The 25,133-nt window shown below is 35.3% G+C and overlaps 1 non-coding gene across 1 annotated transcript; it reads left to right on the top strand.

The window, feature by feature from the left end:
* Window positions 1-3,538: 3,538 nt before the first annotated feature.
* Window positions 3,539-3,640, top strand: LOC114222482 (U6 spliceosomal RNA). Its single transcript, XR_003611956.1, has one exon. It is a non-coding gene; the product is annotated as a U6 spliceosomal RNA (small nuclear RNA).
* The last annotated feature ends 21,493 nt before the right edge of the window (window positions 3,641-25,133 follow it).

The following is a 25,133-nucleotide window of genomic DNA, read 5'->3' as shown; positions in this document are numbered from 1 at the left end:
TATAATAATACTGAAGACAATATTTACTAAATTATATCGTCTATCTCCTGCTTCATGAGGCCTATGTGTCACTGTTGTAATAAGCTAAATGCCAGATCTCTGAAGTTTCTGACCCTTAAACTTGAGAATCTTTTCATGTGGAAGGGGGCTGCTATTTGGATCAAACTATGTTCATCTGAGGAACAGCAGATTTCAACCAACTCAATTTAAGTCTTTTCAGGAGAGAAAACATACAGGTTTCCAGAAGATCAAGGAGAGAAGTGAAGATAGACAATGTTGACATGTTAGCTGCTAAATTCGTTTCTTGAAACTTTTCAGCATCTCTTCTATCAACATTTTTCTTTTATACTTTAAGAAGCACTGTACGTGACTTTTTTATGACCTATGGCCATGCTCTTCAAACTGAGAGGTATTTTCCCCTGGAAAACTTACTTTCTGAGGGAGAAGCAAGTATGAACAGTGTTAAGGAAGTCACTTTCCTGCTCCACTTCTCAACTTTCATGAATACTCTCTGCTAAAATGTGTGTGTCTGAGAACATACTTGTAGTCAATATATTACACTGTTTCCCCCCTTTTATTTTAATTGAAGTATAGTTGGCATACAATATTATATTAGTGTCAGGTACACAACATAGTGATTCAATAATTGTATATATTATGAAATGCTCACGTGATGTGTAGTTACCATCTGTTACCAAAATTATTGCAATATTATTGACTATATACTCCCTATGTGATACTTTACATCTCTATTACTAATCTTAATCCTCTTCACTCATTTTGCCCATTCCCCACAATCTCCCCTCTAGCAACAACCAGTTTGTTTTCTATAATTCTATTTTAGTTTTTGTTTATTTGTTCATTTGTTATGTTTTTTTAGACTCCACATGTAAGTGAAATCATATGGTATTTGATCTGACTGATCTCACTTAGCATAATACCCTCTAGGTCCATCCATGTTTGTCGCAAATGGCAAGATCTCATTATTTTTTATGGCTGAGTAATATTCCATATTCTATGTGCTATTACATGGTTTATGTCTTGTGTGTGTGTGTTGTATGTGTGGTATGTATGGTTATGTGTTGTGAGTGCTCTATGTGTGATGTGTATGCATGATGTATCGATGATGTATGTAGTGTATATGTTCTGTGTGAGCTGTGTATATGTAGGGTGTGTGTTTGGTGTATGTGATGTGTGTGTGGTATAAGCTTGGTATATGTGTACTCTGTGTGGTGTGTGTGTCTTGGTGAGTGTGACTTCTCTGTGCTGTGTATGTGTGTGTGTGGTATGTGTTTGGTGTATGTGTGTTATATGTGGTGCATATGTGTTGTTTAGAGATACAGGTCAGTTGTGTCTGTGGTGTATGTGTGGTGTGGGTGTCAAGAAACATCTTCCTTTCATTAACTTTTAAATGATTTTGAATATATGTATACAAGCACGTGGGAAAAGCCATATGTTTTCATCCATGAAACTACACTATACTTAGAATAACCCTCAAATAACATCTTCCTTTCATTATAATAAAATTATTTTTAAATTATGTGTGTAAGCACTAGGAAAAATGATGTGCTTAACTCCTTGAAATTATACTGTCCTTAAATTACATTTTCTTTTTCCATTCACCTATTGATGGACACTTTTGTTGTTTCATATCTTGGCTATTGTAAATAATGCTGCAATAAACATAGAGTTGTGTGTATCTTTTCAAATATGTGTTTCAATATTCTTTGGGTAAATACCCCCTAGTGGTGTTATTGGATCATATGGTATTTCTACTACTATTCATAGTGGTAGCGCCAGTTTACATTCCGACCAATAGTGCATGAAGGTTCTCTTTTCTCTACATCCTCACCAGCCCTTGTTGTTTTTTATCTTTTTAATACTAGTTGTTTTGATTGGTGTGAGTTGATATCTCACTGTAGTTTTGATTTGCATTTCCCTGATGATTAGTGATGTCATCTTTTCATTTGTCTGTTGACCATCCGTAAATTTCTTTGGACCTAGAAAAGACTCTAGATACCAAAGCAGTCCTGAGAAAGGAGAACAAAGCTGGAGGTATTCCAATCCCAGATTTCAAATTCTATTACAAATCTATAGTAATCAAAACAATATAGTGCTGGCACAAAAATAGGCACATAGGTCAATGGAACAGGATAGGGAGCCCAGAAGTTACAATTAATCTATGACAAATAAGGCAAGGATATACAATGGAGAATAAACAGTCTCTTCAATAAATGGTTCTAGAAAATCTGGACAGCTACATGAAAAAAAAAAGAGATTGAACTACCTTGTATACCATACATAAAAGTAAACTCAAAATGGATTAACGACCTAAATGTAAGACCTGAAACCATAAAACTCCTAGAAGAAAACTCTTAGACATCAACCTTAGCAACATTTTTCTGGATCTGTCTCAGGGAAGTAAAACAAAAGCAAAAATAAACAATTGGGACTACTACTAGTTTGATAACTAAAAAGTTTTTGCACAGTGAAGGAAGCTATCAACAAAAAAAAGGCAACCTACTGAATGGGAGAAGATATTTGTAAATGACATATCTGATAAGAATTAATATCAAAAATATATAAAGAACTCATACAACTCAACACCACAAAACAAATAATCCAATTTTAAAATGGACAGAGGACCGGAATAGATATTTTCTGCAGATGTTATGCCAGTTCTCTTTTCTGACCCCATCTCCCTCTTCCACTTATTCTCACATATCTTGGATCTCTCCATGGTGCATTTGGCATTATATGTAAAAATCCCCAGTGTCCAAACAAACAGTGAAAAAAAACCATTGCCTAAGAAACCTCCTTTAACTTCAGACACTTATATGAAAACCTAGAAACTTGATAGGTCTTGGTATAGCTTGTTTTTAAACTTCCCAAGAGTTGAAGATGTGGGTGCCTGGGTGGCTCAGATGGTTTAGCGTCTGCCTTCGGCTCAGGTTATGATTCCCAGGGTCCTGGGATCGAGTCCCGCATCAGGCTCCCTGCTCCTTGGGAGCCTGCTTCTCCCTCTGCCTCTCCCTCTCTCTCTCTCTCTCTCTGTCTTTCATGGATAAATAAATAAAATCTTTAAAAAAAAAGTTGAAGATGTGCATGACTTCGATGACTGGGTAACAAATGCTTTTACAATTCAAGTGGTTTCCAGTGTTTGCTTTCAACAAAATTAAAGAAGGACCTAATTGAGTTGTCAGCTAATAAATCATTAAAAGTAATTTGGTTAAAAGATCACAATATAATTTTGGCATACAACACAGAAAAAGTTTAAATAATTGAGTGATATATCTCTGCTAGAATAATTTTCATTTCCATTTATTTATTTTTTTTTAAATATGAAATATGTTGCTTACTGCTGGCATTTGTAACCATGAAAAAGAGGAGTAAATTTGAGGATGAATCCTGGATGATTCTAGAAATAAGTTATATTAATCCATGTCTACATAAATGAATAAAATTTGTTTAATAATTAGCTGTCAAATCTTGGTTGTATTGATTGTGTATTAGTAATAATTCTATAAAACTGAAAACAGTGCTTTCTTTGGCAGCATGTAAACTAAAATTGGAATGATACAGAGGAGATTAACATGGACTCTGCAAGGAACGCATTCAAATTCATGAAAAACGAATTCATAAAAAACAAACAAAAAAATTGAAAATACATTTTTTAAATCAGAATTTACAATCATCAATTTTTTTAAATTGTTGTTTAATATGGATCTATTCTTCCATTTCCTTTGCTTGGAATAAGGGAATAAGTAAAAAGAGAAAAAAATGTTCGAATGATACATATGTCATTAAAATATCTACTGATGAGGGACCTGGGTGGCTCAGTCAGTAGAATGTCTGTCTCTTGATTTCGTCTCAGGTCATGATCTCTGGGTCCTGAGATCTAGCCTCGTGACGGGCTCTGTGCTGGGCATGGAGACTGCTTAAGATTCTCTTTTCCTCTCCCTCTGCCCCTCCCCCAGTCCCTTACTTTGTTCACTCTATCTCTCTCTCAAAACGAAACAAAACAACAACAAAACAACAACAAAACAACAAAGAAAAAACCCAAAACCAATTAAAATATCTACTGCTGATATGATTTGGGTGAGATAGTTTAGACCCTTGTTTTAATAATGATACAAATAAGTTTTTAAAAGTAGAAGTACATGAAAATACAACATTAAGGATAATTTTGAAAAGAAAATACCTATAACTCTAGCAACCTTAACAAACACATTTTCAATTATTTTTGTCCTCTAGTCTGTGTATTATTTTTATAAACTATATCAATCTATTTTAAAGAAACTTAATCCTAATTTTTGTTATTAGACATATCTCAAGGGAAAAATGTACAACAAAGAGATCATTTTTGTAAACAAATGTGGTGGATAATTTTAGCATCATTGAGGGTAGGTCAACCAGATATTATGTAATTTCTGCTGTGATATAATATGAGGTATATAATTTCACCAATGATTATTCTAGTCAAAAATGTCTCATTTGAATCCATCAAGCTTTTGCATTTAACTTACAGTTTACTGAGAATATGGCAGAAAGAGCAGTAAGCTAAAGGACATCCAGAGGAAGCAAGCAGACAAAATCAGAAGGTAGGATGTTCTTTTGGACAAATGTCCCATTCATGTCAACAAATCAGTGTTAATTAAAAACATACCTCATTAATAAAAATCTGAAAATATTCCAAATTGAGGATGCAAAGCCAGTGTAAGATAAAAATGGCATCTCAAATCAGGGAGGAAAAGATACAACTGGGTAATAAATAAGTTTGTGTAATGAGAGCTACATAGAGAAAATAAATGTAGGTCCAGTCCTCCTATCCTGTGCTGGATAACTTCTAAATGGGTTAGACATTAAAAAAAAAAAAAAAATTAAAAGTACTAGAAGAGAACATCAGTGGTAGGTTTAACTAAAAATCCAAAATGGAGAAAATTGTCCATATTAGGACACAATTTATAAACAAAATAATGGAAAATATCAGTAAATTGATAAATTCACCACTGAAAAATAGAAAATGACAAACTGCAAAAAAAGTAATTTGTACAATAGATAAGGGTAATCTGTTAAATCTATTAACATATAAAAACAAACAAAAGTCCCAGTGCTATAGAAAAATGAAAAAAATATTCAGGTAGCTCAAAGAAAACAGGAATAGAAATGCTCTGGAAAATATGGAAAGATGTTCTGCTTTGCTCATAATAAGAAATTGCAAATTAAAACCACCCTGAGATCCCATTTCTCACATATTGTATTGGCTAACATCCAAAAGTTTGGCAATACCCTCTGTGGATGAAAATGAATAAAACATTCTCCTATATTGGTAATGGAAATGTAAAATGTTAAAACCACTTTGGAAGGAAATTTAGTAATTACCAGCAACATTTTTGCATTTGTTTTGTGACCCAGTAATACTACTTCTAAGAACATATCCCAAGATACACTGAGGAAAAATATGAAAAATAAAGTGATGTGTAAGAGGCTATTTATGGTAGCAGTACCTGAAAAATAAAGCCTGGGGAAAAAAACCCAAATGTACATCAGTAAGGGACATGGGTTGGTTAAATACACACAGTAAAGTAAACCAATAGAATTCTAGGCAATACGAATCCTAACACAACAAAAGGAATATGTTTATAAACTACTAAGGATTTTTCTCCAGTGTATATTGTTAAAGAAAGAAAGCTAGATGGAGAGAGTGGTGTAAAATGCTATTGTGTGCTTAAGAAGGGGACAGTATATGCAACCTGTTAAGTATAAATAGGAATACATTAAATACAAGCAACCAGGGGTGCCTGGATGGCACATTGGTTAGACGTCCGACTCTGGTTTTGGCTCAGGCTGTGATCTGAGAGTCATGAGATCGAGCCCCGTGTAGGGCTCCGCTCAGTGCAAAGTCCGCTTAAGATTCTCTCTCCCTCTGTGCCTGCTTCTCTCTCTCTCAAATAAATAAATAACTCTTAAAAAAATTTTTAAAAGCAAACATATTAACTGTTTGTATATACATATGTATATAGCTTATTGTAAGAGCTGGAAAAATAATTTTGAAATTAGAAAACATACGGATATTTTTGGAAATTAAAGAGAAGAGGATGAAGACGACAGAAATAACAGCTAGACTTCTTGGAATATTCTGTTTCATAGGTTTTTTCCTAGAACCATCTAAATATTCTGAATAACTGTAAAACAAAACATATTTAAAAGGGGAAAAAATAGCATTCCTAAAACCTGAAAGCAAATTGAAACAAATGAAACTATGTATTGAATTGATGGTAAAAAATAAAAACAAAACAGAAATAAAAAAACACACCCAAAGTGGAATTAGTCCAAGTGCCTTTAAAACACATTAATTTAACTGGACACCCCTAAGCATATAGAGCAAGGACAAAAGCATTTTTAAAAATAGAACTGTTTTCAGTATATATTTTGTTAGTAGTTAAGCATACTGTTAGTCTCACATATAAATACACACAGTTATTCTCTTTCCTATTTCATAAGTGTTAAATGTTTTGGTTGTAAAAACTTTTGAAACAGGTGGAGGCATAAGCAAATGTGATAGATGAAGTTTTCAAGAACATCGCATAGGGGTGCCTGGGTGGCTCATTTGGTTAAGCGTCTGCCTTCAGCTCAGGTCATGATCCAAGGGTCCTGGGATCAAGTCCCACATCATCATGCCTCTCTCTCTTTCTCTCTCTGTCTTGCATGAATAAGTAAAATCTTAAAAAAAAACCAAGTAGTAGTGAAAAGAAGTTTTAGAGACATCAAAGCCAAAAACAATTCTTAGGTACTGATTGGAACAACTTTAGGTTTAATGAAGATAATTTAAATATAATCTGTGCATTAAAGAGTCAAAAACTGCAATGGAAATAGAAGAAATGGAGACATAGGTACAATACAGAAATGGTGAAATGAAGACAAATGATGACAAAAAGAGGTCAAAAAAGAGGATGTACTGTAAGATCACATTTCATAAAAAAAAGGTCTTTATCCTTAGAAAAAGTCTGGAAGTATGTTTGGGGTTGGGGGACTGTTCATACTGTTCTTGCTCCCTTTATTTTCTAATTTTCTACACTGGATATTTACTGCCTCAATAAGAACACGTAATCTCATCTAAGAAATAAAACATATATTCATTTTTTCTACCCTTAGGCCATGATCTCAGGGTCCTGGGATCGAGTCCCACATGGGGCTCCCTGCTCAGCGGGCGTCTGCTTCTCCCTCTCCCTCTGTGTGCTTGCTCTCTCTCTCAAATAAATAAATAAATAAATCTTTAAAATCTGAATCTTTAAAACAGGATTACAATTTTTTTAAATTATTCCCCATTTCTTTTGTTATATTTGAGAATGTTAATACTCTGTATGTTTTAAAAGAGTCATTTAAATGGAACAGTGTAAATCTAACTAAATTAAAACTAAAGTCTTTATCATTTATTTCTTTACAGATTGAAAGGTCTAACATTTCTCAAACCACTCCTCATTCAAAGACTGATTTTCCTGAAGTTTAGTTTTTCTTCTACCACTCGCCACTTAAAAGCTATACTTGATTTTGGTCATGCAATTTTTCCTAAGGCACACACCTAGTGATTAAAATAGATTTTATTTCTGCCTGTACTTTCTTTACCAAAGAGAAAATACATTTTATTATTTTTTATGTCATTACTGAAAAGTCTTCCATCATTGCTAATTGATTTTTTTCAGTATTTTTATGCAGTTGTTACTATGAAGACATATTCAGGGTTCCAGAACATGCATTATCTTACTAGCCCAATACGGTCAGTTACCATAGTCTATACTCTATATTATAAGCTAAATGACAAAGTATGAGAATAATTGATGGGAATTTTACATGGTCCAGTGATGTAAGTATCAAAACAGGCATGCTTTCTCTGCAGAGAGGGTATGCTTTTCTTTTATACAATTCCTTCTTTCAATATTTTTAGATTACTGTTATTTACTAATTTGCTTTATGCCTATAATTTTTTACCCCTCTCTTTAATAGCCTGCTTCTTGAGTCTTCCCTTCAAATGATAGTCAAAATTGAAAAAAATAGATATATTTATTATAGGTGATACTCATGTCCCCAGAAGTATAATTTTTAGAAGAATTTTAACTACCATTCCTTTGGCAGACTGACAATATAGCTTTAGTCAAGAAGAGTAATAATTCTTTCTTATCCCATTTCTCACCCTGGTAAACAACAGCTCGGTTTTTTTAGGACTGGCAGCATTCATGGTCAGCAGTCGTAACTTCAGCATATGTTACTGGAATGTCATTCTGTTTAGGGCTCCTGCATGTTTGGGAAACTATTAGGTTTGGGTATTGTGATTAAGATGAAGGTCAGTTTGGCCATAACATTTTTATGGAGACTTTGAGAGTACAGGTTTACTACTTACTAAACTGTTCTAAAATGAAGTGTGTATCCTTTATAAGCATCACATCTTAGAAAAAAGTGTGATCCTTATAAAAATAATGCAAGTGATTTTAATAAAGGGGCTACAGAAAAGGGAAGCTATAACCTGCTCCCCCCTTTCACTCTGGTCCCATCTGTTGTAAATGAATAAAGGCACAAATTGGGTTTTATGCTGAACACTTTAAAGTCAGTAGTGGCTTAAGGTTATAAGCAAATGAAAACCAGAAGGAGACTTGGAAATTCCTCGAACCTATGTGCTTGAAGATACAAGTTTCTACCAGGTGACTATAGTGAGAAAAATGACAAGGATAAAGCTGGCAAGTTCGAGAAAGGATAGTCCCATATTCCCAGTCACTTTGTACTCTGGAGTCAGTTTGTGAAAAGAATCTTCTTGAGTCTGGGCCAAATTAAAACTAGAGGATGTTAGAAAAAAATGTATAAAGTTAATTATTTCACTTAATGACTTCATTCTTTGCTTAAGAAACCTTTCTATGATTTTTGTTTTTAAAATGACCTTTCTTTAGTGAAATGATTATACTTAGAGGTCATATTTTGCTGTTGTTTTTAGTTTTCCTTTTAACTCCTTATTTATCCAAAATACATTGTTAGTAACTCTATACAGATTAATAGTTATTTTTGAAATTGTACTGACAAGTGAAATGGAAAAGTAGAAGAACCACAGAACTGGTCCAATTTACTCACATAAAATGCTTTACACAACATGACATCGTGTTCTGGCCATTCTAACATACCCGGTTGAGGAAATAGACTAAGATATGAAATATAAGGCACGAAGGATTGAATGGCTTAGCATTGAGAAACTCAAGAACAGTAAAGGAAATGCATTTAAGGGTACTGTTCCCTCAGCCTGGAAGCCTCTACTTTATAAATCCCCACACTTTTGAAAGGCCTTACTCATTTAATATTTGTCTCCTTTGTTAAGTCTTCTGGGCTACCCCCTTTTAGGCTAAGATCTGCCTCTCTATTTCACCAGAATATCTCCATAGGGAGTACATACTCTTTAAAAACTGCCTGGCTCAAAATGGACATTTATCAACTCAAATGTTAGCTGAGCTGGACGGAGTTTATCTTACTTATTCTGCTTATTTGGCTTTTGATTACAATTGCCATAGGTTTTTCCTATATCTCATCTCATTTGGGAAGAAGAAGCTGGTGCCATGTAGTAATTCTGGGCTTTCTTTGTTTGGCCTGTCTGCCAGGATAGAAGCAGGGCCTCCAAGTTCAGAAGGTGAACTAGCATCAGATTACTAAATTCTGACCTAATGCTTTTTTCCTACTGACTTAGGATAATGAAAAAAAATGCACTCACTTTGTATTATGAAGATTCATGTAGCATCCCAGCCCTTAAAGAAGCTCCTATCAAATACATTGAATGATTTTAACAACTAGAGAGAGAGAAACAGAGAGAGAGAGAGTGCTATAGGACAGAAAAAAGTATTACGTTAAGAACTGACTGGTAGATTCCTATGAGAACGTGTTCTTAGTGTTTAGCAAATTTCCCCAAGGTGTGGAGATAGAAGGAACATCTACAGAAATATTTCCATTTATAATGAATTTGCATCCCAATAAAATAATTTTTGCCGAAACCTTTATTACTGGTAGTCCAAGTAACACAGTGGTTAAGCTCTAAATGCGGCCTTTCTTCTTTTGGATTCTTGGTATCTTCTTCCTCTCTAGCTCCAGGCCCTCAAGCCATGTTTGCTGATCAGGCCTCCCCCTGCAACCTTCTTTGATGCTCTTTCTTATCTGTGTCTAAATCCAAGACCTCTTGGAAAGTACAGAGGCTGAAAGGCAACATAGTAGTTTTCTCATTTTTTTTTTTTTTAAGAAGGTGATCTTAGCTGTGTTAATCCAGCTCTGATAGGGTGAGACCTTATATTTTCATAATTACTAGGGAGACTTAGTAAAGGAATTTTGTAAGTACATAAATTAATCAAGGAATTAACCTAAATATATAAAGACCAAGTGGAATGAGAATCTGTCTGATATGTTGGGAAGACTTTCTGATTGAGATCAATTTTGGATTAGCACCAGAGGGATGTTGATACAGAATGGGATAGTCCAGAGCTTCGAGGAGTCAGAGAAACACTGGGCCATGTCATCTGCATAAGGAATGGAGTAGGCAATTATGAAGAGCAAGTGGGAACATGGTAGAGTCCATGTAGTGCTTCTCAGCATTCTTTAAATATAATGGCACATAGAAAATAATGTCCACTGTTTGTACTACAACTGGGGTAAATAGAAGAGGATTGTCATGATGGTAAACATCCTCCTTAGACGTCTAAGGGCTCCATTCAACAGCTCCCAGACCTAAATGATGAATGCTTGGATAATCTAAAACCCATTTTTGGTGTATGAGTTGAAAAAAAGTGGATAAACTCCTTTGAGCAGTTTTAACAGATTCTCAAGGTCGACACATCTAGGATTTCATATCCTGGAGAAACCACATTTCTACCTGCAGTATAGCCTTGGATTCCTGTGTTTGCTCCTTAAGAAATGCCTTTACCCAACAGCAAAACACACACTAATGAACTGATGTTTAAAATCAGGACAGAATGCCCTTCTTTAAAAAAAAAGTTATTGCTTTTCAAGTTAAAATTTTAAGCTAAGTTATTAACTTATTAACATAAATTAAATTATCTCAGTCCTATGAAGACAGAAGCACCTGCTTTTGTGATTCTGACAAACTATACATAAAATCATTTCTGAGGATGCCAAATCCTTGGAAAAAAATAAAGCAGAGCAAGGCATTCAAATGTGCCGGGGGTTGGGAAGTTGCTTCCTATTGGAACATCATGACAAGCCCACCTCAAGGTCAGCTGAGCCCCACAATATGTGAAGAAGCCATGTGTCTCTCTGGAAGTTAGTTACTTTCCAGCTCAGGACACGGCAAGCTCTGAAAGCAGAGACAAGTTCGGAATACTTGATGAACAGAAAGAAGGATAATGTGGCTAGCTAGCTCTTAGTGAGATGAGAAACATATGCTGGAGGCATATCACCTACAGGCATAGTAAAATTTTGAGTTTTATCCCCAACTTCAAAGGTTTGAAATTGGTAAATCATCATGATATGGTTTACATTTTTTTGTTTGTTTGTTTTTTAAGTTTTTATTTAAATTCCAGTTAGTTCACATGCAGTATAATATTTATGTCAGGTGTATAATATAGTGATTCAACACTTCCATACATCACCCAGTGCTCGTCACAACAATTGCCCTCCTTCATCCCCATCACCTGCTAAATCCATCCCCACCCCCCTGCCTGCCCACCTTCCCCCTGGTAACCTATGATCTCTGTAGTTAAGAGTGTTTCTTGGTTTGCCTCTCTCTCTTTTTTCTCCTTTGCTCATTTGTTTTGTTACTTAAATTCCACATATGAGTGAAATCATATAGTATTTGTCTTTCAGTGACTGACGTTTTGCTTAGCATAATACTTTCTAGCAACACCCATGTTGCAAATGGCAAGATTTCATTCTTTTTTATGGCTGAGTAATATCCCTATATATATATATATATATATGTATATATATATACATACACACACAGGTATGTGTGTGTGTGTGTGTGTGTGTGTGTGTGTATACACACCACTTCTTTATCCATGCATCAGTCAAGGGACATTTGGGCTTTTTCCATAATTTGGCTATTGTTAGATAGTCCTGCTATACACATCGTGGTGCATATATCCCCTTGAATTGGTTTTTTTGTATTCTTTAGGTAAATACCTAGTAGTGCAATTGCTGGATTGTGTTCTGTTTTTAACTTTTTTTTCCTTTTTTTTTATTGTTATGTTAGTCACCGTACATTACATCATTAGTTTTTGATGTAGTGTTCCATGATTCATTGTTTGCCTATAACATCCAGTGCTCCATGCAGAACGTGGCCTCTTTAATACCCATCACCAGGCTAACCCATCTCCCCACCCACCTCCCCTCTAAAACCCTCAGGTTGTTTCTCAGTGTCCATAGTCTCTCATGGAGAAACTTTTTATTCTGATGTAGTCCCAATAGTTTGTTTTTGCTTTTATTTCCCTAGCCTCAGGAAACATATCTAGAAAAATGTTGCTACAGCCAATGTCAGAGAGATTACTGCCTGTGCCCTCTTTAAGGATTTTTATGTTCTCAGGTCTCACATTTATGTCTTTAATCCATTTCAAGTTTATTTTTGTGTGTGGTGGAACAAAGTGGTACACTTACACTTTCATTCTTTTGCATGTGGCTGTCTAGTTTTCCCAATACCATTTGATGAAGAGACTGTCTTTTTTCCATTGGACATTCTTTCCTGCTTTGTCAAAGATGGGGAGATGTATTGCAGAGAAGCAAGAGTGGAATCTTAGAGACTGATTGGAATACTCTTGTGGCAAATTAGACAAAAAATGTTGGCTTGAAGTGGAATGGTAGTAGTGAAAATGAAACAAATTGGCTAAATTCTAGCTATAATTTGGAGAAAGCATCTTCCAGAATCAGAAATTCAAAATTGTTAGAGTCCCAGAGATTATTACATTAACTTACTTCAGAAGAGACTGATATATAAAATCAGAATGCTAAATTTTTAAGAAAGAAGATAGCCTAAATCTAACCTGTCAAAATAGTCTGTCTCTGTATGGGGAAAACAAAACAACTTGGAAAGCAAAAAATATTTACTTGGGTTGAATGGAAGGCAGATTAGTCCTGCATAGACTTTGCCAATATTATCCTTTAATTTTTTTTTTTTAATGATTTAAAGGCACACAAGTCCATTTTGGTGGATGTAAAATATACAATCTGGTCACAATAGTCATCTGTTCATTTGAGAATCATTCTTTCTCTGTTGGAGAACATGTTTCTCTCTGACCCATTTATAATATGAGTCATGATGCCCCAGTAATAGCTCAACTTTCAGAATATAATATTTTCATTATAGACATGCCCCATAGAATATATTCCTGGTTAATATATCCCAGTAGAACACTCCTTGTTTTTAATAAACCTCTAGCTCTCATTTAATATTTTCACCTGAAAATAAAAATTGGGAAAAGTAGTTTTCATGCTCCCCAATAATACATGGTAACCAACAACATTAACAACAAAAAAAGTATTTGGGAAAACTCTTTGGTTATATTTCTTTTTTTTTTTAAGATTTATTTATTTTAGAGAGAGAGAGAGAGCATGAGCAGGAGGGGCAGAGGGAGAGAGAGAGAATCTCAAGCCGACACTGTGCTGAGCACAGAGCCCTACGTAGGGCTCAGTCTCAGGACCCTGAGATCACCTGACCCGGAACCAAGAGTCAGAGGTTTAACTGACTGCGCCACCCAGGTGCACTTCTTCAGTTACATTTCAAATACAATGGGCAGAACTCAGAATCTCATGTCGATGCCTTAAAGATTACTCTAAATGTCAGTACAGGGAATGTTGCTGGAACCAAGAGTAACCATGTTAATGGAATATAAAGCAACTATTTTTCAAAAACTATATGAATTGCTTAGTGATCAGGAAGTAATGTTTTTGGTTTATATCCTAACATGGAAGTATACTTAGACAAAAAGTGTTTTACTGTGTTACAATTAAAAGATATTGAATGTGAATTTTAGTTTATCATGTGGTTCATTATAGTTTTTCCAATTTAAATAATAGAAAATGGATCCTGTAATAGGCAGAACAATATCTCCCAAATATATAAGGTTCTAATAGCTGGACCCTGTAAATGCCACCTTATTTGTAAAAAAAAAAAAAAAAAAAAAAAAAAAAGGATCTTTGCAAATGTGATTAAATTAAAGATTTTGAGATGAGGAGATTATCCTGGATTATTTGGGTGGATCCTAAGTGAAATCACATGTATCCTTATAGAAAGGATACAGAAGGAAGTTAGATACACAGGAGAGACAAAGGCTGTGAATGCTGACAGCTCTCAGAAGCCAGAAGAGGCAAGAAACAGATTCTCCCCTAGAGCCTCTGGAGAGATTCAGACTCTGCCAACACCTTGTTTTGGGCCCAGAAATACTGATTCAGGCTTCTAGCCTCCAGAACTGTGAGAGAACAAATTCTGTTGTTTCAGGCCACCCAGTTGGTGGTAATTTGTTATAGCAGCCACAGGAAACTAATACAGGTCCCCAGTCAGCATTTTATAAAGAATCTCTGAATTTCCAGAAATGGATTTCTGATGTTAAGTAAATGATGTGATGTGTGCATTTCCCAGTTTCTTGGATGAAAGCCTACTTTTGAAACACGGTTACCTTTTGTGTACCCTTTATTGTGACAAATTTTAACCACAGTTGCTTGCTCCACATCCAAAAATGAACTGACACTATGCTCTCTCCTGTCATGACCACTTGCTTAAACATTCGATCCAGTGTTTCTCCAGGCTTCTGTTTCTGCTCCTATGCCAGTATCATCTACTACCTAAAACTACCTGGTGGGGGGTAGAGGATGTTGTATATCGAAAGTCAGAGTTTTAAGCTATTTTGAAAGAGAAATCTAGTCACAAAGCACCTATGCCTTGACAGTAATAAAGCACCTGTATTATTGATTATTTTTTGTAAAACCAAAGCATCGATGACGGAGAATAGTCCCATTTTGCTGAAATGTAGAGGAAAAATATAATTTTCAAAAAGCTAAAAACATGATTCTCATACAAATATAGAATGGTTGCATATCAAAAATGTTGTTTGAGTTGCCCCGGGGTGGCTTAGTCATGTAAGCATCCAACTCTTGATTTCAGCTCAGATAATAATCTCAGGGTCATGGGATCTAGCCCAGAATAGGGCTCCATGCTCAGCATGGAGTCTTCTTCTCTCCCTCTGCCCTCCCTCCCCCCCTCCCGGTTCTCTGTCTCTGTCTCTTTCTCTCTCAGATAAATAAGTCTTTTAAAAAATGTTGAGTCTCAGTGTTTTCACCCTCAGCTCATGGCTGACTTGGATCCTTCTTGGCGCTTGCTGATCTGGAATAGTTCTGAAGCTCAGCTGTCTCCCATCTGGTTTTGGCCTATCCACATGTAACCTCTGCTATTGGCTCCTCTCACTCTGGTCATAATTCATAGAAGTCTCGCTACATTTGAAGTTATCTTTTCTACCTGGTAAAGATCAGCTGTATCTCAAATAAATAAAATTAATTTGTGTTGCTATGGATAGGATTCATCTGCATTGCTTTCAGTTAAGAATCCTTTACAGTGCTATCAATGTTCTACCGGTTAATCTCACCCCACAGAGCTGTAAAACAGTCTAATCAATAGAAAGGCACTCCCCTATAGGATCAGATAATCTCTGGAAGGTCACTTAGACAACACCCAGTACTTAATGGAAGGAATACTCAGTAATCTCTTTGGTAAATAGTCGAAGCAGTATTGATTTATTGTGCTGCCATCTCTGATTAAATATTGATTTTGGGTATTACCACTCATTCTTATCATCCCTCCTGGTCTATTTGTTTCTGGCTAATTATGCTTGCTACCCCCATTTTTGGAAGAGATCCAGGATTTTCCTACCTCAAAGTGTGAGCCCAGCCAGAGTATATCTGGATCCAGACAGAGTATATCTCTCCTCACCTCAAATCAGAGATCTGTGGCATTCCTGACAAAAATGAAACTCTTCCAAAGATAATAGACAAGAGGCAAATCCCAACCCTCAGCATTATGGTATGGTCTTTCCCCAGGGACCTGACAAGGCAATTACCATTAGCATGGTATTCTGAGTAGCATCAGCAGGACAGCAGGGCAGTATGCACAAGGCAGCCCCTTTCTGGGGATGTTAGCATGTGATTCAGTGGCTGTAGAACATTCCATTATCAAGGGAGCCCTTCTGAGTTCCATCTTCATTAGAAAGTGGCAGAGGAAGCCAAGGTGGATATTTTGGATGACAGGAGAGCAGCAGCCAACTCTCCTCAGGTCAGGCAGAATACTACATTGAAATACTATAGGTTAAAAGAAAAAGGCCAGGATATATATATATATATATATATATATATATATATATATATATATATTATACACTAACAGGAAAAGAATATATTTAATAATAGTTCCCAAAAGAGGTTGCTTTTGCTAGTCAAGTGAATGATTCCCCCAACTAAATCACAGAATCAAAAAGAAAAATAAAATTAGTTTATATATCTTAATGAGTAACAATATTAATATCCAAATTGACATTACCACTTACTTGCTAGGTGATGTTGGGCAAGTTTTGTAATCTTTCTAAGCTTCAGTTGCTTTATCCTTAAAATGGGCATTACTCATAGGATTAGATGGTATACATGAGGTAGATAGAACAGACTCTAGAGTATTGCAAACAAATAATGTTAGTCACTGCTGCTATTACTCCTTCTCCTCCTACTACTACTGTAATAAATATTGTTTTATATTCCCATGGTGTTTATTAGTCACATTTACTGAGATAATGGAATTAATTAAAGAATGAAACCTACTTAAGCCAAGCCAAGCCATTAAAGCATGTTTATCTTATCCAAAATAAGGTGTCAGATGGGGTGCCTTGGTGGCGCTATCAGTTAAGCATCTGACTCTTGGTTTTGGCTCAGGTCATAACTCAGGGTTGTGCAGGGCTCCACGCTCAGTGCGGGGTCTACTTAAGACTCTCACTCCCTCTCCGTCATCTCTCCCTGCCACTCTCTCTCTAAAATAACTAAATCTTTGGGGAAAAAAAATAAGGTGTCAGAGCTATTAAAAAATGATAAGACTTCATTATACCACAAACAATTAAATGACAAAATTGAAATTTCAATTATAATAATGGAGCTGCCAAATAATTCATGCTTTGGAGGCAACGCTACTAGTACATAAACAAACTCATGTTAAGAAGTCTGTTGAAAACCATACTTGATTTTCTTCTACCATAAGCACTTACAAAGAAAGCACTTCTCTTGCCTGACGCACAGTACATAATAGATAGCTGTAGAATTAGTTATCTAGGGGCGCCTGGGTGGCTCAGTCGTTAAGCGGCTTCCTTCGGCTCAGGTCATGATCCCAGGGTCCTGGGATCGAGCCCCGCATCGGGCTCCCTGCTCAGCGGGAAGCCTGCTCCTCCCTCTCCCACTCCCCCTGCTTGGGTTCCCTCTCTCGCTGTGTCTCTCTCTGTCAAATAAATAAATAAATAAAATCTTTAAAAAAAAAAAAAGAATTAGTTATCTAAATTTCTAGAATACCATAGAAAGAATGATTATTAATGAAAGAAAAAGATTATTTCATTTGTTTTTGATTTTCTTTAAAAATATCTTCAATGTATGTTCTAGTACTGTTATGCGAGGCAGAAAAAAATGTGTCAAGGGAGAAAATAGATGTAAAAATTATTAAAGTAATTAGACCATTTAATAGTTCCAATTAATAATTAGGTAGTATTTGAGATAATTCATCATCTGGCTTCTAACCCATTAGTAATGACCTAGTTTTGTTACTCCCTCTTGCCCTTCTGTTTCATTCACTTTTTTTCCTCACATGGGCTTATGCTTGCAACACTGGCAAAGTATCTTCTTTTCATAATTTTCATGCTACCTACATGGAAAAATTATCTGAATTTGATCACTCATATTTGCCATGTTTTGACATTTAGTACAGAGTTACACCATTTAATTTTTTAAAGATTTCTTTTTTTTCTTTTTCCTTTTCTTTTCTTCCTTTCTTTCTTTCTTTTTTTTTTTTTTGGTTAATGTTTTGAAAGTTTTCTGAGCTCCCACAACTGCCTCTGACTTGCACATGTGTCATTGATTTCATCATAGTAGTTTCAGAATTTTAATTTTTACCTAAATCATTGGAATAGGTAAAAACCCAGAATGAATACACAAATGTGATATGATTTCTTATGTTGATACAACTTTTCAGATTCAATTTGAATTTGAACTTCAGTTGTGTTAACTACTTGCCATTTAAAATGATCCAGACTTGCTTTTTTCCTTTTACCAGGTTCCTAGTGATAAGTAATATTAAGTATGTACCACAACCAAACTGTACCATTCAAAGCTTGGATAGAACAGATTATCATTGCTTTCTGGAAGAGATTTTCTGGTGGCCTACCCAATAAAGGGGTCTAATTTGTAGTATTCATATTGCTAGGGACTTTATATACATGATTTCTTTTCCATTTTCAAAGTAATTCTCTAAATTATATAACTATGCTTATTTTAGAAATAAGTAATTTCATTGCTATGGCTAAATCTGAATTTAGAGTCTGCGTTGGTTTCACTCCACCAAGATATTCCCTATCATGCAATGAGGAATAAGGAAGTACAAGTAGATCAAAAAGAACATTTGTCAAAAGGCAAATTATTAGGAATATGTGAGTACAGCAAAATACCTACTGGATAATGACTAGTATTATAATTGAGTGGTAATTGATCCAGCAATTTGAATAAAATAAAAATTTAAATAGAATGCCAAACCCCAGCAATAATTCCTGCCATGTCTAACCAAAACAGTACCAAGGACAAATATGTTCCCTTAAATCAAATGGTACAAAAAGAGTTACATGTTTGATTCATTCCTTTCTTCATTATTTATACAAGCTTTTCAGTCTTCTGTATAAAAACATCACAATTATAAGCCCTAAAAAAAACAGGTAAACTGGGAGATCCAAATTTTCTTGAAAATCTCAAAAGGATTCAATGCACACACCCACACACACATACCCTTAATTAGTTATACCTTATACTCAGGTTATCCCTGAGTATTTGAAACCTCATCTTTTTGTACATGCTATTAATACCCCCTCTTCCTGAGAAAAATTCAGAGCATCAGTTCATTGAAGTCTCAACTTTAGCATTTATTGAATGAATCATGCTTGCGTGTATTTGGTTACTATGAGTCAATTATACTACATGGTGACTGAAAACTGTTTCCAAACTGCTGTACTGAGAAGCAGAATTTCATTTTGCTTTTGAACACTGTGCTCTTTTCAACTATTTTTCTACATTTGTTTGGAGCTTTTCATAAGCTCATGCATTCATTAGATATATATGTTTATTATGTCTTTATGACGTGCGAGTCATTTATTGTTTTAATGTTCTAGGTGTTGGCAAAATGTTAGTTTAAATATAAATTCTGTTTCTCTAAATTACACAAGGAATATATTTCTTTTTTTAACTTTTTAAAATATTTTTATTTAGTTTCAATTTAGTTAACATATAGCGTATCACTAGTTTCAGGGGTAGAATTTAGTGATTCATCAGTTGCATATAACACCCAGTGCTCATTACATCAAGTGCTCTCCTTAATGCCCATCACCCAGTTACCCCAGCCCCCCACCAACTTCCCTTCCAGCAACCCTTAGTTTGTTCCTTACAGTTAAGAGTCTCTTAAGGAATATATTTCTTAAGATGTTTTAGTCTATATGTAAAATCACCTCAATCCAACAGAAGAAGAGGGCTTGAGTGTGTACCTCATATGCAGTCACATGGGAAGAAAGTTGCCAGAAAACAGGCTTTGGGTCGTATCATTAGATAATGTCAAATTGTGCAGTGGTGAATATAATAAAAAATACAGGAGAAATTGCATATCTAAGCAGGCATCATTGCAAGGTAGAAATGACAGACATAGGAAAAGGCATAAGGGTAATAGCAATATAATAGCATTTATCAGTTCACATTAAGAGGTAGAAATGTTTATATGCAGTTGTTTTGTTTTGTTTTTTAATTTGTATATTGTCCTGAGGGAAATCTGTAAAGAGATTTTATGGGCAAGGTTTCCTCAGTGATGTTCATGAGGGTATCCTCTAAATTTTCAAAGAACGTGATTTAAATAATTTGATTATATTGCAAGAAGCTTACAGCATCTGGTTTAAACTCATCTACCCTGCATAGTAACATGAATAAATGGAGACATTCATCACTACGCACACAACAGAAATTGTGTTCTCCTATTGATATAATTAAATACTCATAGAAGTCTAAATGCATAATAGCTTCCAGACCCTTTGTTTAATGCCAAAAATCAATGGCTCCGCTTCCAATGAACTCGATAGGCATATGTTCCTAGTCAGAACCATTGTGAACCCTCTCCAGTTTCTAAACATTTATTGCTGGTACTGTAATAATAAACATCTTGCATTTATAAAATGTAATGTTGCCTAGAATTTTTCATTTTTCAAGAATGCTGAGCACACTATCTAATGGCTCTCATATGTCCAGTGTGCCCACGAACAATTTGTCTTCTGAGTGCAGTGTTAATCTGACACCTCAAGGACAGACCTGTTTTCAGAGGGACTCAAAGAAAAGCTAGAAACATTCATAGGCTTAATAACTACTGAAAATCCTAGTGAACTGTGGCTGGGATTACTCAGATTTCTGGATCGCATTACTTCTTCATGCCATATTTTGCTTAAATAAGAGTTATTAAAAATGCTAGGAGATTATTTTTTGACTTATTGCCAAATATGTACACTAAACACACATTTAATATATGGGCATATATATAAAATCAAGCTAATGATGACATTTATGGTTCAATTGTTTTGTTTCTCAACTGGCTCAGAGATGGGTGTGTAACAGTAATGTGCTTTCCATTTGTTTAAGCCAGTTGCAAGTGATAACCCCACAGCAGTGATGAAGGAAGCAAATATATTCTTTGGTCATAAACACTGTGGGGCAGAGACAAATCCCACTTTTAAAGACAAAGCCAAGATTTTGATCTCAGGTCAAGGGTAGCACATTAAACATGAAGCTTTTCTGTGTTTTTGTTGTTGTTGTTGTTGTTTTATTTTGTTTTGTTTTGTTTTTTGTTTTTTTATCCATTTCTCAAACACACACACACACACACACACAAATGGGGATTTTTTAATAGTGCTATTCTGTTTGGAGTCAAAAATTAGAAACTCAATCACCATAAAATAATGGAATAAAAGATTGCTTCCTATAAAAAAAGTAATAATTGACAGAGAAGAAAAATACTGAACTAAAGCTAGAAACAAGGCAAAGATATTCACACCTGGATCCATAATGTTTGTTTCTCTTAGTTGACATGCATTATTAATCTTAACATTCCCGGGTGGCTTGACTGAGACTTGAATATTCACACCAACACCTTGAATTCAAACAATGTTTTATACAGGTGTGAGGGTGAAATCAAATGAAAATGATATCCATCAGGCCCACATACAAATTTTGCTCATTTCTTTGTCGTGCTTTGTATTTATGAGTAAGGTATTTCCCCACCAAAATTGTGCCTTCACAGTGATTTTTAATGCTCTCTCCATATTTCTTATTCCAAAGAAATACTTAACTCAGAGCTTTGAAATAACAGCAATAGCTCAAATGGAAAAAACAACCATGCCCCTCATCTATGTTGGTCATAACCATTTCCCTTACTGATCTCCTAGGTTATTTTTTTTTTCTACCCAAAAGCATATAGGGAACAATTATGGCCTGTATTTGATATTCAAAAGGCCAAAAGAATGTTTAAGGTAGAAACCATTTTTCATTTGAGTTTAGTATTTTAGACCACTTGACTTTTTACTTAGATTTTAGCTACCAATATTTCCACTTGGGCTAAAATGATTCACCTAACTTCCAAAGTTCACCTATCTGTTCAAACTCTAATATTGAGAATTTGGTGTTCATACTCTATAGGCTGGGAGTATCTCTAGAACAGAGATCTGGAGTTTGGCATAAGTTCTGTGGTCCCATGATGAGAACAACAATCCTGTCTCCTGCCTCCTTTTTTAAAATTTTTATTGAAAAGAGTTTTATTGAGATGTGATTGACGTATAACATGATACTGGCTTCAGGCATATGACATAATGGTTCAGTATTTGTATATATTGCAAAATGATCACAGCAGTAAGTCTAGTTAACACCCATCACCACAAATAGATACAAATATTTTTCTTGTGATGAGAACCTTTAAGATTTACTTTCTTAGTAACTTTCAGATATACAGTATTATTAACTGTAGTCACCATGGTGTACGTTACATCCATGACTTATTTGTTTTACAACTGGAAGTATGTACCTTTTGATCATCTTCACCCATTGCACACTGCCACCACCCACCCTGCCTTTGGCAACCACCAGTCTGTTCTCTGTATCTATGATTTCGGTCGTTTCTTGTTTGCTTTTTAGATTCCACATATAAGTGAGATCATACAGTATTTGTTTTTCTCTAACTTATTTCACTTAGCAAAATGCCCTCAAGGGCCATCCATGTTGTTGCAAATGGCAGATTTCCTTCTTTGTTTTCCTTTTTTTTCTTCATAGTCTGCCTGTTCCATCACTTTAAAACCACTAACATTATCTCGTGTCTATTAAATAGAACCAACAATGCTGGGCCTGTTTAAAATACAAGGGGAGGGAAAAAGCACCATGCGCCAACCCAGGGTGATAGAAAACCAGCCAGCAGGCTGGCCACAAGGGTGGAGAGGTGGGAGAGGAGGGGGCACTCCTGGACAGGTGGCTGGGTGCCAGGAGGGGTTGGGGGAGAGAAAGAAAGGAGGATAGGAGGGGGGGTGATTGTCCTAATGGAGGGGTGCAAAGGTCACGTCAGGAGAAGAGGTTTGGGGATCAGGGTGGATCAGGGATCTCCCCACCAGGGAGGAGCTTGATACCACTGTCTTTCCCAGGACCTGCCTAGCCTGCCTCCCTCTTCAGGACTTGGGGTTCAGATACTTCTCACTCTATACAAGAGAGGGGACTCTTCAAAGGTTCATTTCTAGTTTTTAAATCTTTCAAAAACATCCCCCCCCAAACTAATCTGATTAGCATGACAAAATTGAAGGCGACTCCAAACACAACTTCCTATGTTTAAAAAGGAAACTGTGGTTAATGGAGCAAAACTGAGAAAGAGGTATTCTTTGAGCTAAATATAACTTCAACATTCTTCTCATAGTTTTTTTTTTTTTAATCTTGGCAGAAAGTTTTCTAATCAAATGAACAAATCCAGAGTGATGTAAAAGAGCCCATATGAGTAGATGTTTATTCTGAAGAAGTTTTCAATGCTGTGCATGACCTCTTTGCTGAGTTTCTGATTTTATTTATTGCTCTTTACATGCCAAGAACTGCTTACTTAAAGCTACATTTATCTGCAATCTTTCTACTGGCGTCATGCAATCTTTTCTGTTAGTAAAGTGATAAAGGCTGTGGCTTGTGAACACGTATAAATGTTTTTTTAATTCAACCTTAATACTCAATAGAAGTTAAAACACTTTGCATTTAACTGCCAGCATTCCTCCTCGAAAAAGAGAATTTAGAAAAGAGGTGAAACACTTATACAATACCCTCTATTTATATTTTATAACTGAGGTGTCATCTCTAGTATAGATAGCTGACTATTCTTTAAGTAACAGGTTTAATATCTTTCTAGAAATTCTTATATTCACATACGTATATTTTATAAAAAGTATGATTATACCCCACATTCTATTTTATAATGTTTTATTTGCTTAATATCACAAGAACATCTTGGCATGTAAATAAATACGTACAATATCATTTTAGTGACCAAGTAATACTTTACTGATTATTTAATAGCTGTTCACGTTTAAGCTGTTTCCAACTTTCTCCTGTCATGAATAATACTGTGATAAAATCCTTACAGCTATTGCTTTGAATCTCTACCACTCACATAGTTTCTTTATATTCATTCTTAGGTGTAAAAATTCCAAGTCAAAGGGAAATATATATTTTTCCAATGTCCCTAGTAAATAGCATACCAAGTTATGTATGGTATGTGATTCAGTTTTTCTTTGGAAGGGTGGTTGTTCATCGTATTGGAAAAGGTAAGAGGAGTATTTAAAATTTTATTATGATAGGGGCGCCTGGGTGGCTCAGTCTGTTAGGCACCTGCCTTTGCCTCAAGTCATGGTCCCAGGGTCCTGGAATCGAGCCCCACGATGGGCTCTCTGCTCAGCCAAGAGTCAGCTTCTCCTTCTTCTCCTTCTTCCCCTCACCCCGACTTGTGCTCTTTCTTGCTCTTTCTCAAATAAATAAATAAAATCCTAAGAATATTTATTGTGATAAATTAAAAGTCATAAGGCTGCTAGTATTGAATTAAGTCTACAATTACTTTTTATATATTAAAAGACATTTAAATATTTCTTTTTGTCTACGTGTTCTTTCTCAATCTTCGGACTTAGGTCATAAGCTTTTATATTTAGAAAAGGATGAAATAACTTCAGAGAATTGAAACACATTAAAGAAAAGATATAGTCCTTTGAGAAGAGGTTGGGTATCCTTTATTCAGCCATCTGTAGGAAAGTGGCATCTCAGTCTCCAACCACTCAGACTGAATTTTCACTTCTTAACCTCTACAAAGACTGTAAGCTTACCCTAATTATGGATCCTTCAAAAAACTGTGATACTATTTTCCAGAGCTAATATATGACATATAAGATTAACTCCTAAAAATTTAATAATTCTAATGTAAGGCAGTACCTCAAAAGTAATGCAAAGGAATCCTAATCTGTTTTTATAGCAAACTACCTTATAGAAGTCAATCTCCATTTTTCCTTTGCAGCTATTGTGTATAAAGGAAACATTTTAAAAAGTGATGTAAAGGAAACATTTTAAAAAGTGAGTAACTTAAAGTGGAAATGTGTCTCTCTTCCCCAAGAAAAATCATTCTTGCAAGTTGGAGTAAATCCAAGGGCAATGTATATTGCTGAATATGCTTTCCCTATGAATGGGAAAAAACCTGTAGAATGAACACCCTAACAATGATGATAAACAGTCAATAGAACAATAATGTCAACTATTCTACTCTGGTGTTTTCCTATGGCTGTAGAAATTAAATAGTA

This window comes from Eumetopias jubatus, unplaced genomic scaffold (assembly GCF_037043125.1).
Source record: "Eumetopias jubatus isolate StellerSeaLion01/CBP00866 unplaced genomic scaffold, mEumJub1_p1.0 scaffold_14, whole genome shotgun sequence".
Lineage (NCBI taxonomy): Eukaryota > Metazoa > Chordata > Mammalia > Carnivora > Otariidae > Eumetopias > Eumetopias jubatus.
This window is presented reverse-complemented; position numbering and strand designations above follow the sequence as displayed.